The 16909-nt window shown below is 34.4% G+C and overlaps 1 protein-coding gene across 1 annotated transcript in view; it reads left to right on the forward strand.

The window, feature by feature from the left end:
- The window catches only part of CNBD1 (cyclic nucleotide binding domain containing 1), a 621665-nt gene that overhangs the window by 418308 nt on the left and 186448 nt on the right, over positions 1 to 16909 (forward strand). The window lies entirely within an intron of this gene.

Raw genomic sequence — 16909 nt, forward strand, 5'->3', positions numbered from 1 at the left:
GTATTCAATGTTCTATTGGTTCTGCTTACCACTTTATATCACCTCATATAAGTCTTTAAATAATTTTTTTTTAAAACCCTTACCTTCCATCTTGCAGTCAATACCTGTATTGGCTCCAAGGCATAAGAGTGGTAAGGGTAGGCAATGGGAGTTAAGTGACTTGCCCAGGGTCACACAGTTGGGAAGTGTCTGAGGCCAGATTTGAACCTAGGACCTCCCATCTCTAGGCTTGGCTCTCAATCCACTGAGCTACCCAGCTGCCCCCTTTAAATAAATTTTTGTGTTCATCTTTTTAGTTATTTCTTGTAGCACAGTAGTATTTCATTACAAACAAATGCCACAACTTGTTCAGACATTCCACAATTGATGAACATCTCTTTAGTTTCCAGTTCTTTGACACCACAAAAAGCTGCTATAAATATTTTTTGTATATATAAGTTCTTTCCTCTGTTAACTTAGAAAAAACGCAGAACTGTTAAATAGTCATAAAATCACTCTTTAATCAAGGAAAAGGGGGATGAGGGCTACCTGGCCTCTTTTGCAGAGCTGTGCCTTGTGCAGAGTCTAAGAAATGAACACTGCTTTGCTCTGCTCCCTGATCCCCCTGGGAGTGACACTGCGCTAGATGATGACTCCCCAGAACAAAGGAAATTGGGGAACTTATATACCATTTGGGAAGATCCAGGGACTGGGAGAGATGATTGACATTATACTGACAGGATACAATCAAGCTTGGGAAAGAAATCATAGCTAGAGGCTAGGGTGTAAGGGAAGGGGCTGCTTACATAATGGATGCTAAAGGATGGTCCCTGCCCAGGTGTGTCCTCCTGGGTAAGGGTCTCAGATACAATGGGGAAGACTATCCAAGACAAAAGGGTATTTAGCATTTACCCTGGGGTCCATTATTCAGTCTGTGACTGCTAGTCTGAGATTCCCTTCAGGGTGGATTCTTACAGGAACAGGGAACAAGCACAAGCTTTGGGGTCTCCAAACTTCTAAAACTTAAGGTTCATCAGATCTCACTAAACCACAAGTTTGGGGACTCTAGATTCCATGTCGACACCTCCTATCTTTAATTTTTTTGGGACAGAGACCTAGTAGTGCTATTTCTGGGTCAAAGGATATACATGATTTGATGGTCCATTTGGCATATTTCCAAATTGCTTGCCAGAATCACATCAGTTTACAGTTCTACAAGCAATGTATTAGTGTCCCAATTTTTCCACATCCCCTCCAACATTTATCATTTTCCTTTTTTCTTTTTTTTTTTTTTTTTGGCATGCTAGCAAGTCTTATGAGTGCAAAGTGGTATCTTGGGAGTTATTTTAATATGTATTTCTTTAATAAATAGTGATTTGGAGCATTTTAAAGTATCAATAAAGATGGTTTTAATTTCTTTTTTGAGATGCACTGTCAATTGGGAAATCCTTTGTATTCCTATAAATTTGACCCATATCTCTATACATTTGAAGAATGAAGCCTTTGTCTTAAAGACTTGTTCTAAAATTTTTCCCAGTTATTGTTTACCTTTTATTCTTGGTTGCATTGCTTTCGTTTGTGCAGAAACTTCTTAATTTAATACAGTAAAAATTATGTTTTTTATTTTATAATGTTCTCCATGGTTTGTTTTGAAATAAATTATTCCTTCATCCATATATTTTACAGATAAACTATTTTGGGCTCCCCTAATCTGTTATTGTTATTGTTCTTTATTTCTAAATCATTTATCCATTTTGACTTTATCTTTGTACATAGCATGAAGTTTTGGTTTATACTTAATTTCTGCCATCTTGTTTTCTGGATTTCCTAGCAGTTTTAGCTAAATAGAGTTCTTCCAAAAACTCAGATCTTTGGGTTGTCAAACACTAGGTTACCATGCTCATTTATTGTAAGGTAAGTGCCTAGTCTATTCCATTGCTCCTTCACTTTATTTATTAGCCAGTACCAAATTATTTTAATGATTGCCATTTTATGATATTGTTTGAGATTTGGTATAAGAAAGCTGCTATGATATCATTTTATATTTAGTATAGCTAAGCCACCTACCTTCATTTTTTTTTTTCATTAATTCTCTTGGTATTCTAGGTCTTTGTTCTTCCAGATGAATTTTGTTATTATTTTTTTCTAGCTCTATGAGATAATTTTTGGTTATTTTGATTGATATATCTCTCAATAAGTAGATAGAAACAATGGTCATTTTTATATTGATTTAGCTAACTCATGAGCAATTAATGTTTTCCAATTGCTTAGAGATGACTAGGTGAAAAGAATTTTGTATTTGTTATCATATAGTTCCTGCATTAGTCTTTGCAGGGAGATTCTGGGGTATTTTATATTGTTTACAGTTATTTTAAATCAATTTCTTTTTCTAGTTCTTGCTCTTGGACTTTATTGCTTTTTTTGTATCAGTTGAGACATAGTATATTCTGGTCCAACCTTTTATTTTACTCTGTGTGTATCTCTCATTTTTAAGAGTATATTTTGTAAACAACCTATAGAGTTTTGGATATCAATCCATTCTGCTGTCTGTTTCCTTCTTAAGGGTGAAATCATCCCATTCACATTCAAAGTTACAATTACTATAAGTGTTTTTTCTTTATTGTCCTCTTCCTTTTCTTTTATCATATTTCTCTAAGACATCCAATTTCTTCTGTCCACTACTTCATCAATGTGCACCCCTTCTTAGAATCCTTATCCTTTTCTTTGCCCCCCAAGTTCTAAATTAAACCCCCTTATCTTTCTAAGAGGCCATCTCTTGTCCCTTCATCTTCACCTCTTAGTTCTTATTCTATCCTCCTTCCAAAACTCCCACTCATCCCCCGGACTGTGCTAGTTTATTTCTTCAAAAAATCCCTTCCTTATCTTGTCCTGAGAGACCCTTTGTTATACCCTCACATTGCCTTTCTGTTTCTTGATATGCACACCCCTCTAAGAATACCTTTCTTTTCTTATGCCCTTGATATCTTCTCTCTAAATTTACACTTTCTTCTGTTAGTCCCTCCCTTATCCTATTGTCTCACTCTCTGTTCTTGCCCTGTTAAGACTTTTATCCTTCTGGTCCTTTATGTTCCCACTTTAAGCCAGAACTGATGAGAATAGGTATGGGCCCTCTACTCCTTCTTCCTTTTCTCTGTGACAAATGGTGATAAAGGAGGCCAGGGAGGTCAAAGATTCCTCTCCCAAGTTGTCCCTGGATGACCTACTTCACTTTCAACTCTTTTCCATTTTTGCCTGTAGCATTGATTCTGTAGAGTGATTTATGATTGTGAGGGAATTTGGAGAATAAAACAGTCTCATACCTTACTGCACTATCTTCCCACAATCCTTTCTTCATAACTTATATTTTAAAAGCATTTCATATGCATTGAAAATAGATGTTGAGGAATGGCTCATGGCATTATATATTTTGGTCCATTCTCAGTTTTTCTCATCAGATTTTCATCGATGGTACTAGATATTTTTATAAACTTTCTTTCATGTCTACTTTTAATTTTTTTATATAAGGTGTGAGATACTAGTCTAAAAGAAATTTCTTTCAAAAACCTTTCTAATTTTTTCACAAGGTCTTGTCAAAAAATCCTTCCTCCAGGGGGCAGCTGGGTAGCTCAGTGGAGTGAGAGTCAGGCCTAGAGACAGGAGGTCCTAGGTTCAAACCCGGCCTCAGCCACTTCCCAGCTGTGTGACCCTGGGCAAGTCACTTGACTCCCATTGCCCACCCTTACCAATCTTCCACCTATAAGACAATACACCGAAGTACAAGGGTTAAAAAAAAAAAAAAAGCTATAAAAAAAAAAATCCTTCCTCCAGCAATTTGTATTCCCTTGCTTATCAAACAACAAACTACTGCTTTCAATTGCTTCTCTTTCTTGCTTATCTAATTTATTCTACTCAGTAACATTTCCATATTTTAACCAGTACCAAAGTGTCTTAAAGTATACTGCTTTCTAAAATAGTTTAAAGTCTGATGATGCCATATGACCTTTATTTATACCTTGTATCATAATTTTGATTGAGTTTCCAGAAATTTCATTTATCCAACTGAATTTTATTATTTTGCATAAAAATTATGGTTTCTTCCATTTTTTGATCAAATATACCTTTCAATAAGGAAAAAAGAACATATAACCTCAATATTGTACATATGGACAAATTTACTACATACATTCATTTTTTATATAAATTATATACATTGACTACTGTCCTAATAATTTTATGTATTTTGAAATTCACTTAAAAGTATAAGTTAAAAAGAATGAGATAAATATGAAATAAAATCTGATCCTATATTCAATAGAATACTATTAGGAATTAAAAGTAGGTATGATGACACTGGAGGCGATCTCCATTTTTGATTATCATTAAAAGTATGAGATAAAATCTATCTTCTCACCTCCAAATAGTTGATCATACAACCTTTGGAATTTTGACATGGCCCTCCAGCAAATCAGAGCCCCCTATTTGGAGACCATTACAATAAAATATCCAAAGATTATTTGATTGGTATAGCATTCAATTTGTAAATCAGTGTAAGTAGTAACATTTTATTATATGGGAATACCCTTACTAGAAGCACTATCTCATAAATGATTTAAGTTTTCCTTTATTTCTCTAGACTGTCTTGTAATTACATTTCTATGTTTAGAATCTTATTATGTTAGATCTGAAATATTTTATACATTTAACTGTTATATTTAGTGGAATTTCTTTTATTCTTTCTTTAGTTTCTTTACTGATTCTCTTTGTTTTTCTAAAAATGCCAATTGTATATGTAGTCATCTGAATAGTATCTGTATAGTCATCTGTCTAATATGTAATATTTCATTAAATCAAGGACAATTTTCATCTAAACATTATATTCTCATTAGTGACAAGAACATTTCTTTGCATATTCTGAAATATTTGTTTAATGAATGAAAACTTTGTTGTTATTTTGTTCTGTGTTCCCCTCAGGCCTCTCAGTATTGCTGCCTTTTTTTTTACACAAATAAAAAATGAATTAGGGTTAGAGTTAAAGTATAAGAACTCCTGCTGAATTACCTTCAGGGAATTATAGAACACTGGCAATAATTTCAAAGTGTTTATTGATGCAAACTCATCATTTTCAAGTCAATATTCTTCCAGTAGAACAACATGGCTTAGTAATGAAAAGAGCTAATATTTGAGCCAAGTAGTCCTGAATTTAAGCCTTACCCTTTACATATAAGCTCTGTGACTTTGACTAAGTACTTAATCTCTGGGTAATGTAGGCAATCCATAGGAAGATAAATTCCAGAGGAGGTGCTCACTTGCATTGCTATAGAAAGTTTCCTCACCAAGCACTCCAGTATACAAAAAAAAAAATCAAAATCAAAGTGCTTACCTCTTTCCCTACTCTTTCATTGATTCATGTGTCATCAGGAAACAGACAATGGTACATTATCAGTGACAACTTAGATGAAAGGAAAAGAATAAAAGACATCAAGAGCATGTATACTAGAGAGGTGATATGGTATACAAGGAAGAAGAATGGATTTAACGTTCAAGGTTTAGAGTGGATGTTCTTTCTTGTCACCAGAAATGAAATAATATATAGTAATAATAGCTATCATTTACATAGTGCTTACTCTATGCCAGCACTGGACTAAGTACTTATAATCTGTCATTTGAGCTTCACAACAACCTTAGAGATAGTGCTATTATTATGCCCATTTTACAGATGAAGAAACAGGCAACCAGAGGTTAAGTGACTTGCCCCCAGGATTATATATAACTAATAAATATCTAACAACATATTTGAACTCAGATCTTCCTGACTCTAGGACCTATTCTGCACATTGCTCTTTGCAAACTTTGAAATGCTATTTAAATCTCAGTTGCTGTTGTTGTTGTTTTCTAGTGAATTCAGTTGAGTCTTAACCTACATGAGTTTCAGATTTTTTTGTAATTCTGTAAAAACAGAGGAGCGGATTAAACAGAAGAGGCAACTTGGCTTACTAGATAGAAAGATGCTCTCAGAGATGAAAACCAAAACAAAACATCCAAGTTCTATTCTTACCTCTGCTCCATATTGGTTGTGTGATGTTGGTTAAGTCACCTAACTTCCCAATACTCTAAACAGCCCTAAAATTATAAGACATTGGTAGACGGAGTTTCCTCACATAGAAGCTCTCTAGACCCATGAAATCATAAACTTTTTCCATATCCTCTTCAGAGTCTGCTCTGTGTTTTCATGACATGCTTTCTCTGATTCTCCTAGTTGTCTGACTTTCCCTTCTCTAACTCTTCTCCTAGATCATCATTCATCACCCATTAAGCTCATGTGTCCTCACCTGGTCTGTCTCTTCTCTTTTTCTCTTCCCTTTTTACGGTATCTTATTTCCCCTGGTGATGATCTGATTGCATTCAAATATCTTTACAAAGACAATTCTCAGATCTATTTGTCCATTTATATTCTTTTTTTTTTAAGAATTTTTTTTCTTTCTTTGCATTAGGTCCTAGAATAAATATTGTATATTGGTTCTAAGGTAGAGGAGTGATAAGGGCTAGACAATGGAGGATAATTAACTTGGCCAGGGTCACACAGCTATGAAGTGTCTGAGGCCAGATTTAAACTCAGATTCTCCCTTCTCCAGGCCTGGCTCTCATTCTACTTAGCCATCTAGCTGCCAGTTGCCCAGCTATATTCTTCAGTTTGACCCTCTCCTTCCTCTCTCTAATTATCCGTTGGACATGATGAACTGGATGTTTTCTAGAAATCTTAAACTCAACATGTTAAAAACTTAATTCATTTCAACAGCCCAATCCTCTCTTTTTCCTAACTTTCCTATTACTTTTGAAGGTACTACCAATGTCCCAGTCACTCAGGCTCACAACCTTAGTTTCATCATAGATTCTCCATGTCAAATCAATTGCCAAATCCCGTCATTTTTGTCATTGTGAAAATATTTCAAATACTTCCTTTATCTTTTTTTTTTGTAGTTTTTTTTTAACCCTTTGTACTTTGGTGTATTGTCTCATAGGTAGAAGATTGGTAAGGGTGGGCAATGGGGGTCAAGTGACTTGCCCAGGGTCACACAGCTGGGAAGTGTCTGAGGCCGGATTTGAACCTAGGACCTCCTGTCTCTAGGCCTGACTCTCACTCCACTGAGCTATCCAGTTGCCCTCCTTTATCTTTTATGATACTGCTTCTGTCCTGTTGCAGGCCCAGCTTACCTTATGACTACACTATTGCTATAGCTTTCTGATTTTCCCTCCTTCTTCAAGTCTCTCCCTATTCTGGTCTCTATTCTCCACTCAGCTGTCAAATTGATCTTCCGAAAGTGCATTTCTGATGATGACCCTCTTTTCTCCCATTCAATATACTTTAATGGCTTACTATTATCTCCAAGACCAAATATAAAAATCCTCTTTAGGGATTTTAAAGCTCTTCATAACCTGGGACCTTACAATCTTTCTAGTCTTCCCATGCCTTATTTCTCTCCATTTACTCAGATCCAGTGACAGTGCCCTTCTACTGTTCATTGAACATGTCACTTTATCTCCTAAATCTATTCATTTTTATTGGCTAGCTCCCAAGGCTGAAACTGCCTCCTTCCTCATCTCCATCTCTTGGGACTTTTAGTTATAGAATCTCACCTTCTAAAAAAGTCTGCCTGGTCCTTATAAACCTTAGTACCTTTCCTCTGAGGTTATCTTCAACTATTTATTCTCATAGCCCTACTAATTTCCTACTAATTTATATTGCATATATCTTGTTTGTACATGTGAATTTGAACATTATACTGTGAGCTCCTTGGGAGTAGGAACTCTTTTTCTCTTTGCCTTCCTTTTTATCTCCATTTCTTAGAACAGTGGCACAGTGCTAGGACTGAATAAATGTTTGTTGATTTTTTTGACTGAGCTATTCCTAGCTTTATATGATTCATGAGGTTTCTTCTAGCAGTAGTCCAGTGATCTCAAACAATTTTCCTGGTAAAGCCATATGATTGCAAATTATGGGTCACTATGATCTCAAAATTAATTAAATTTCACATGATCCAAAGTACAAGACGAAGACCCATGGCAGGTGTAATTAATTAATAGGATTCTTGGAAAAGATAATGAGTTCAGTTTGGGACATAATGGTATAATAAATAATTGACAAGTGTAATTAGATTGTATCTTATTACAAATGATCTTATATGTAAGAAGATGCTATATGCTTGAAAAAAGAAGTGGGCTAAAGTAGTAGCAGCAATATTCTAATGCCTTTTCCCATTTAAGTAGGGTATTTTTCCTTATAAGATATTGTTTGAGACCATCCTCCATTCTTGTTTGATTCAGGCAACTTGTTTACTTCACTTTTTGACCCTTGAACCTTTACTTTTTAAGGAAAATTTAGTCTAATCTCTTTAGAGGAAGAGGTTAGGATAACTCATAGCTATTCTCTCAGTGAGTATGAGGGTAAACAGATTTGATAGAGCAAGTAGATAGATGCACTATTATTAGTGAAATATTAAATGACACAGAGAAAGTCTTTAGCACATTAGACTGGCTCTATACAGGAGTTTTTCAGAAAGAAATGGACAAGAATTACATAGGAAAATGATAATAGTCATAGTAGCTGACCTTAATATGATTATGTAAGGTTTGCAAATTTCTTTTTGTGAATTATCTCAGTTGATTATCTCTATGAGATAATGAATATATTATTATCATAAGATTGTAGATCTAGAGTTAGAAGGGTTGTTGGAGACAACTTAGCTAAATCCTCTCATTTTACATTTGTGGAAACTGAAACTGTTAACTTACATTTTAGGGTCTCATAGCTAGTAAGTATCTGAGGTAGAAAAATAATCCAGGTCCTTCTAAACCCAAAACCAGTACTGATGGTATTATAATTCACATTGATAACCAGTATAAGTGCCTACACTGAGGAGATCATGTATAGACCAAAGCTCTCAAATATTATCTTTTATTTTGAGTTATGAGAAATAGATTTCATATCCCTATTGTATTTTTTCTAACTTTCTTCAGATGATTGAAGACTGGATAGTTTATAGCATAGGAATCTCATATTTATCCCTTAATTTTTTTCTCCATATAATTCTATTGCATCTTGAAGGAGTTGTCTTGCTTTTCCTCTTTGTACAATCCTGTTTTATTATCCATTCTCACAATCCACATGTTTGTGATCTCAGTGACACAAAGTTACTTTGGCTTAAGGGTGTTCCCCTGCTTTTAGAAATTCTACTTGTTTTTGAAAATTTATTATAGCTCTTCAACTTGAGATCATCATCACTCAAAGCAAGAGGGTATGCTAAAGGAATAGAGATTCAAATCTCTATCTTCTATCTTCTATCAGCATCAGCAAATGAACAGAGATGGGAGGATCAAAAAGTAGAGCAGCCTAGTGGAGGTGGAAGGGCAAAATTAGTTCTTATGATGGCCTTCATCACTATAGTTTCTAGAAATGTTATCTAGGATAGCCTGAAGGTGAAATGTTAGAAGAGGCAAAAATTCTCCTGAGACTACTATGAGCATCTCAGATGTTATTAGGGGAATTTGGTGCATCCTTTCTTGTACAAGCTAAGTACCTGCATTGCAGGAAATCTCTAGCAGTGCCCATATCCCTAGTGAGCAGACTGTGTTTATGGACTGTAATCGATTCTATATCTACTTTCTTGGTGTGTTCCTCTGTGCATTTGAAAGTTATCAGCTGTTATATCTACAAATGCCACTAAGATGGAAATCCTGGGGAATATTAAATGAAACCTCTCTAGAAAAGAGACTTTCTGTAGCTGAATGTGAATAATGTTATCTCCAAAGAACATGTCCTTCACTATGGAGAATAAGGCCTTTTCTTGATTTAAAAACAGCAGCTCTAATCTTAGTTACCAAATTTGCTTCTAGCACAGAAGCCTGGAAGCCAAAGGCAGTGAGAAGAATGCAAGCAGAATAATCACAAGAACATTTTAAAGTACCTTCCCTTTTTTAGAATTTCTTTCAAACCCTTCCAACATGATGTTTTTGCATGATTCCTATGTCTCTGTTCTTTTTCTATCTTCTTCTACCCTCTTCAGTACACATGCACACCTATACTTTCCAAGGAGAAGAACATCAGAAATCATGGATAAACATAGAATCTCAGAGCCTTGTTTTCCAGGTTTTTGCCACCACAAAAATCATGGCTATAAATATTTTCGTACAAGTCTGTTTATCTATGATCTCTTTGGGGTACAGACCCAACAATCGTATGGCTGGATCAAAGGGCAGGCAATCTTTTATAGCCCTTTGAGCATAGTTCCTAAATGCTATCCAGAAAGGTTGGATCAGTTCACAACTCCACCAGCAATGCATTCATGTCCCAATTTGGCCACATGCCCTCCAACATTCTACAAGAGGGCAATATAGACATTGAAAGGATCCATAGATTGTCCTCTACACTTAACCCTGAAAAGACAACCCTCAGGAATATAATAGCAAAATTCAAGGGCTTCCAAGTAAAAGAAAAAATTTTACAAGAAGCCAGAAAGAGACAATTCAGATATCAAGGACACCAATCTAGCAATTGCTTTTTAAAAATTTGAGTTCCAAATTTTATTTCTCTTCCATCTCTCCTTCCTCCTTGAGAAGACAAGCACACTGATTTCAATTATACATATGAAGTCATGCAAAACATTTCCACATCATTGCTCTAATTTTTAAGGACATTATTCCTTATATTAGTCCAAATCTGTTCTGTAACTTCCTAAGATGTAGGGATTTGGAGAATCACATATTTAAAGTGGAAGGGACTTTTAGATGAGGAAACTGAGGAAAAGACTTTAAGTGACTTGCTCAAGTTCACAGTTTATTTATCAGAACCAGAAATTAAACCCAATTCCTCTGACCTTGAATCTATTATAGTGCAAAGAACAATAGATTCAAGGTCAGAGGAATTGTCTTTTAAAAATTATATATCCCTCCTGTTGCTCATCCAATTAAGCAACAAAAATACCTCTCCACAACAAACATGCTTTGTCCAGCAAAACAAAATCTAACATAGTCCATGTCCAAAATTTTTAGTGTTTTATTAGTCCATCACCTCTTGGAGGGAGTTGGCTATGTCTCTGGCATCTATTCAATCTACCTGCTTTTGTTTTTTGAGATCAAGGAAAATATGTCTTGTAATTCTTCTGCATGACAGCAGAAATATTTAAGAATCTGATCCTATTCCCCTTAAATTCACTCTTCTCTTGGCTAACTTTCTGAAATTTCTTCCATCAGTCTTCTTTTGTCAGGATCTTAAATCCATTCATCACTTTGCTCACCTTCCTGTGGACATTTGTGAGTTCAAACACATTTATTACTATCTTCCTATCTGTACTGCAAGGCATTGTCCAAAACGCTGGCATTAGTCTCTTCTTGAAAGTAGCTAACATTTTATTAATAAAAAGATAAATGAGGAGGGAAAACATCATTAATGACGAGGGAACACAAGAGAGGAAGTGGAACATAAGTTTTCCATGAATCTAGGAATTCTAAAGATACGAGGAACCACATTTTAGCCAGTGCAAGGACGAGGAGGTAAAAGATGCAATTTTGAGTCTGGAGAATAAGATTATACATTGTTTTGGCTAGATACAGGGTGACATGTAGTGGAATTATATGATGGAGAAGAAGGATTTGAGAAAGACTGAAGTGTTTTTATTTTTTTTATTACATTCTTTGGAATTTCTCTTTCATCTTCAAGGTAGTTAGGAGTTACCAAAATTTTTGAGTAGAGAAATGACACTTTCTAACTTGTCACTAAATTATGGTTCCCAAATATTTGCAGACTTATAAATATGATCTCTACCAAACAGTCTATCCAGCAAGACTATCATCTCCATTTTTCGACACTAACCTGATGTTAAAAAAGCCTATAATTAAAAGAACTTTGTTGTATTTCACATGATAATTTTGTGTCATCTTGAGTTTATAACACAACACAAACCTACGGGTCTTTTTTACACAAGGAATATCCAGATATGACCCTCCACCATTTCTAACATAATAAATTTTATTCAATCCTGTTTTAAACACAATTACTTCATTTCCCCACTGCATTCCTTTGAATTTATTGTCTGAGATGTCTGGAATGTGAAGCTTTCTTCCTTCTATTTATCCTGTACAAATTTATTCATGTGCATTTTGTCTGCCTTCAGAGAATGTCAGCTTCTAGGGGGACAACTAGATGGCTTAGTGGGTTGTGAGCTAGGCTTGGAGAAGGGAGGTCCTGGGTACCCCAGACACTTCCTAGATCATTTAACCTCCACTGACTAGCTCTTACCACTCTTTTACCTTGAAACCAATACACAGTATTGATTCTAAGATGAAAGACAAGGTTTAAAAAAGCAATGTCAGCTTCTTGGGGACAGGGACTATTTAATTTTCACCTTTTCTATCTAAGATGTCTAGCAAATGCCTAGAATATAATAGGTACTTAATAAATTCTTATTATTGATAGCTTCCCTAACTCGTGCAGTTGATTTTTATAAAACCAACTATATATCATGTACTTATATTTAGACCATTGTTCCATACTGATGAGAATTTTTTAAAATTCCAATTTCAATATCCAGTTTCTCTAATTATCTTGCTGAGTTTAGTAGTGTTAAAATTATGACAAATATAGTTTCAATGTCTTCATACAAATGAGTGATAAAATTATAGTAAAAGTCAATAACAGAGCTTTAGGACACTTACTATGAACCTATTTTCAGGTTAGCATCAATCCATTAATTAAACATTGAAATTTGAGTCTGATTATTGAAACACTTTCAGATACCCCTAAAATTCACTATCAGAGTGCTAGACCAGGAGTCAGAAAGACTTGAGTTCAAATTGAGCCACAGACAATCGCTAGCTATACGTCCCTGTGTGAGTCACTTAAACTCAAACAGCCTTCATTTCCTCATCTTTAAAATGGAACCTACCTCCCAAGATTGTTGTGAGAAGAAATTGCAACCATATTTGTGAAAGCTCTTTATAAACATTAAGGTGCTATAGAAATGCTACTTTTTATTGCAATACAATATTGTTGGGGTCTATGGGTGTTCAAAAAGGACTAGCCCCTCTGTTGTGAGGGTTTGCTAATTCCTTTGCAGGGTTTCTCATCGATTTTGGGGGTCTACCTGACTTTCAACACTCCCCTGTGGCTCCAAGAAGCTGGAGTTTATGCAGTAGCTACACTCCACTAAACTACCTTGGAAGATGGGATAAACCAGGCTGAAGGTAACTGATGGCTACAAATCCTCTTTGTGATTCTTCGGGGTGTCTGCCTCAAGTGTGTTAAAGACTTCTTCCAGGGAAATGGGTGGATGAGAACAATTTGTTCAGTCTCCCTGTGGTTCTGAAGGTACCGGAAAAAGACAATATGGAATGTTTATAGCTTGGTCAGACAGAGAAGAGGCCAAGATCATCCCCTGCATCTCGGACCATTTTTAATGAGAGGAATACTCAGTGTCCCTATAAAAATATATTTTAGTTACTTTGGCATGTTTTTAAAATTAACCTAAGTTGTCTTTTAGCAGTCATTATTTCATTTTCAGGTGCCTCTAAAAAATAAAACTGAGAGTATCATTTCAAAAGACCTAGGACATTTTTAAAAATTCATAAAAATGATACAAAAGTTCAGATAAGATTTTTTTGATGAGTAAAGAACTTGGGATATTTGCATTATACATGTAACATATTTAGCAATTAATTTATCATTATACTTTTAAGGAAATTCTTCTCTAATCTATCACATTATCTACATTAAATCAAGAATCATAAACTTATAGCTAGAAGGAATCCAAAATCTATGGGTCATGGAGTCCAGTCTTATTTTTAAGTTGAACATACTGAGTCCCAGAAATGATGGGAGGGAACTTATAGACCTTGTATTTCAACTCGTTTCCAGTTTCTGCTACAAATATGCTCAGGTCTTCCTAGTCATTCACCAATACAGAGCAATGAAAAATGCCTTTCTTTAAATATTGTCATTGCTCCAACATATGCCTTTCTGTCAATCTTTCATTTCGGTGTTCACCTTCAAGAAAGAGGAGTCTCTATTTGCATCCTCCACTTACTGAACTTTGATTCTACCCTTAAGGTTTTGTCCATACTACTTTTTTTTTTTTTTTTGCTAAGGTCACATATGACTGCTTTTCTATCTAATTACCTTTTTTTTTAAGTTGTTACCTAAAAAAAATGTTACCTTCTCTCTTGGAATCAACACTATATACTGGTTCCATGGCAGAAGGTAAGCCTTATACAGTTGGGGTGGTGACTTGTGCAGGATCACACAACTGGGAAGTGTCTGAGGGCAGATTTGACCCCAGGATCAGTCATCTCCAGGTCTGACTCTCTATCCACTGAGCAACCTAACTGTCCCTCTAGTGAAATAAAAAAAAAATCCAAGAATCTTTCTCTTACTTGTTCTTTGTTTTCTGACTCTATTGGCCAGTTCCTCTTTGATATGATTTCCTACTTTGGTACCTGTTTGTCTGCTTTCACTTGATTCTCTTGTTTCCAAACCGACTCTTCTTTATTCATCCCTTTTCTCCCAACTCCCAAGTGTATATATTCTTCTAAACTCAGTGATCAGTCTGCTTCTTTCTGTGTATTCTTTTGTCTGGTAAACTTTTCCAATGTCTTCATTATCCTCTCTAAACAAAAGACTTTCTTCTACATCCCAGATCTTTCCTTTTGTTAGTCAATTAAAAAGCTTTTATTAAGCACTTAACTATACATTTTAATTACTTAATTGGGTCCCAGAAAAACAAAGATAAATGAAAACAGTTCCTGACTGCAGGGTGCTTACAGCCTGTGCTAGAATATATAACAACAATATAATCAGCAATTATAATAATAGTAATAATAACAATTAGAATTTAAAGAGCTTTAAGGTTTTATAAACCTTTTTCTATACGTGTATGTGTATATGTATATATATTTGTGTATATATGGGTTTATGTGTGTATATATACATATATATACATATATATACATACATACATACCTACCATCTTATTTGATCCTCACAACAACCCTGGGAGGTAGGTGTTATTATTATCCCCATTTTACATTTGAAAAATCTGAGGTAGTGACGTACAGTTAATAATTGTCTGAGACCAGAATTGAAGTCATCTTCTTGACTCCAGGTCTAGCACTATGTCTATTGCATGACATTTCTACCTGAATAGCCCATAGCATCTCGTGACTCTGTTATTCACTACCTCTATGAAACTAGATAAATAATTTAATGACTTTAGTCCTCAGTTCCTTCATTTATAAAATAAAGAGTTAGACTTACATAATCTTTAAGATTATTTCTTGCTGTAAATCTTAGGGTCTTCTGATACAAGTGGAAAATTGAATCACTTTTCTTTTCCCCCAAACCTGTCCCTCCTCATTTCCCTATTTCAATTAATAGCATTTCCAATAGACCAGTCATTGAGTCTTGTAATAGTGCTTTTTAAAAAAATTAATTAATTAATTAATTTAATATATCTTTCCATAGTTTGTAATCATGTTTTTAAATGAATTTTATTTTTTACTTTTTGATTTTCACATTAGCTAAATTTCTTCCTATATCTTCTCTTCCAGAGACCCATATATTTTTAAAGAAGAAAAAAGGAAGTAAAAACAAATTATTATACTAAAAAAAAATGACAATATATGATATATTTCAAGTACAAGAACTCTATAAAAGAATGGTAAAAGGTGTCTGCTAATATCTTCTTTTGTGGGGAAGCTATATACTTGTTCATTATTTTGAAACATTCATTTTCTATTGTGCTATCATTCTTTTCTTTTACATCGGTGTAGTCAATGTTATATTATTTTCTTGGCTTTTCTTACTCTATTTTGCATTAGTACATGTACATCTTTTGATGATTTTATGTATCTTTTACTTTTATCATCTTTATAACACCATTTACATTCCATTATATTCATGGACCATATTTTGTCTATTCCCTAATTGATAACCATCTACTTTGTTTTCATGTCTTTGTTACCACTTCAGGGGTGATCTAAATATTTAGGTGTATATGGAAACTTTCTTTTTGATTAATGGCATCCTTGGTATATATGCTTAATAGTTGAATATAGAATCTGTGAATGAAAGGGTATGGACATTTTAATCACTTTATTTGCGTAATTGAAATTGCTTTCCAGAATGTTTGCAGTAATTTATTGCTCTACCCAACAATGCATTGGTGTGCATGGATTCGTTTTAAAATTCTCTTACTTCCTCACTGAATCATTTTAATGTTTAATAAGTCCTGCCTTAGTGATATTTCTTATACCCATTTCCTTTTCCCCATTCACATAGTCACTTGGTCTTACCATGCCATTTTTTGGGTCAATAACCATGCTATTGCTTAAAAGATTAAAATAAAATAATAATAAAAAAATATCTGGCTGTATTGAAGGTCCTGCAGAGGGTGTTTAGTCTAATTTTCTGCATTTTGTTTCTTCCCTTCCTGATAGCTTTGTTCCAAATAAATTATACCCCTTGTTTTTCTTTTTATTTCTCCTGATTTCATCTGATATTTTTCCACCTAAGGTAAATTGTCTACCCATTAGTGAAATGTGCTCTCTACTGTTTCTGTCTTGAAATTTGCATTTAAAATTTTTTTTTTACCTCTTGCATTCAGTCTTCTCTGATGTCCCAACAGATATAGGAAATCTTTTCCTCTTCAGATTTTCTTAAATTGTTTCCATCTTTCCCTTATATGTTACATTTTACCTTGTATTATACTCATTTCTTTTTATATTACTATCATATTCTACCTTGTATTATATGTATTTGTTTGCATATGTATATATACCATACATAAGTATGTTTTTATATACATTTGTTTGTATATATTTATTTATTGTGTGTGTGTGTGTGTGTGTGTGTGTGTGTGTGTGAATTCCCTACTGTTAGAATATA

This window comes from Gracilinanus agilis, chromosome 1, assembly GCF_016433145.1.
Source record: "Gracilinanus agilis isolate LMUSP501 chromosome 1, AgileGrace, whole genome shotgun sequence".
Taxonomy (NCBI): domain Eukaryota; kingdom Metazoa; phylum Chordata; class Mammalia; order Didelphimorphia; family Didelphidae; genus Gracilinanus; species Gracilinanus agilis.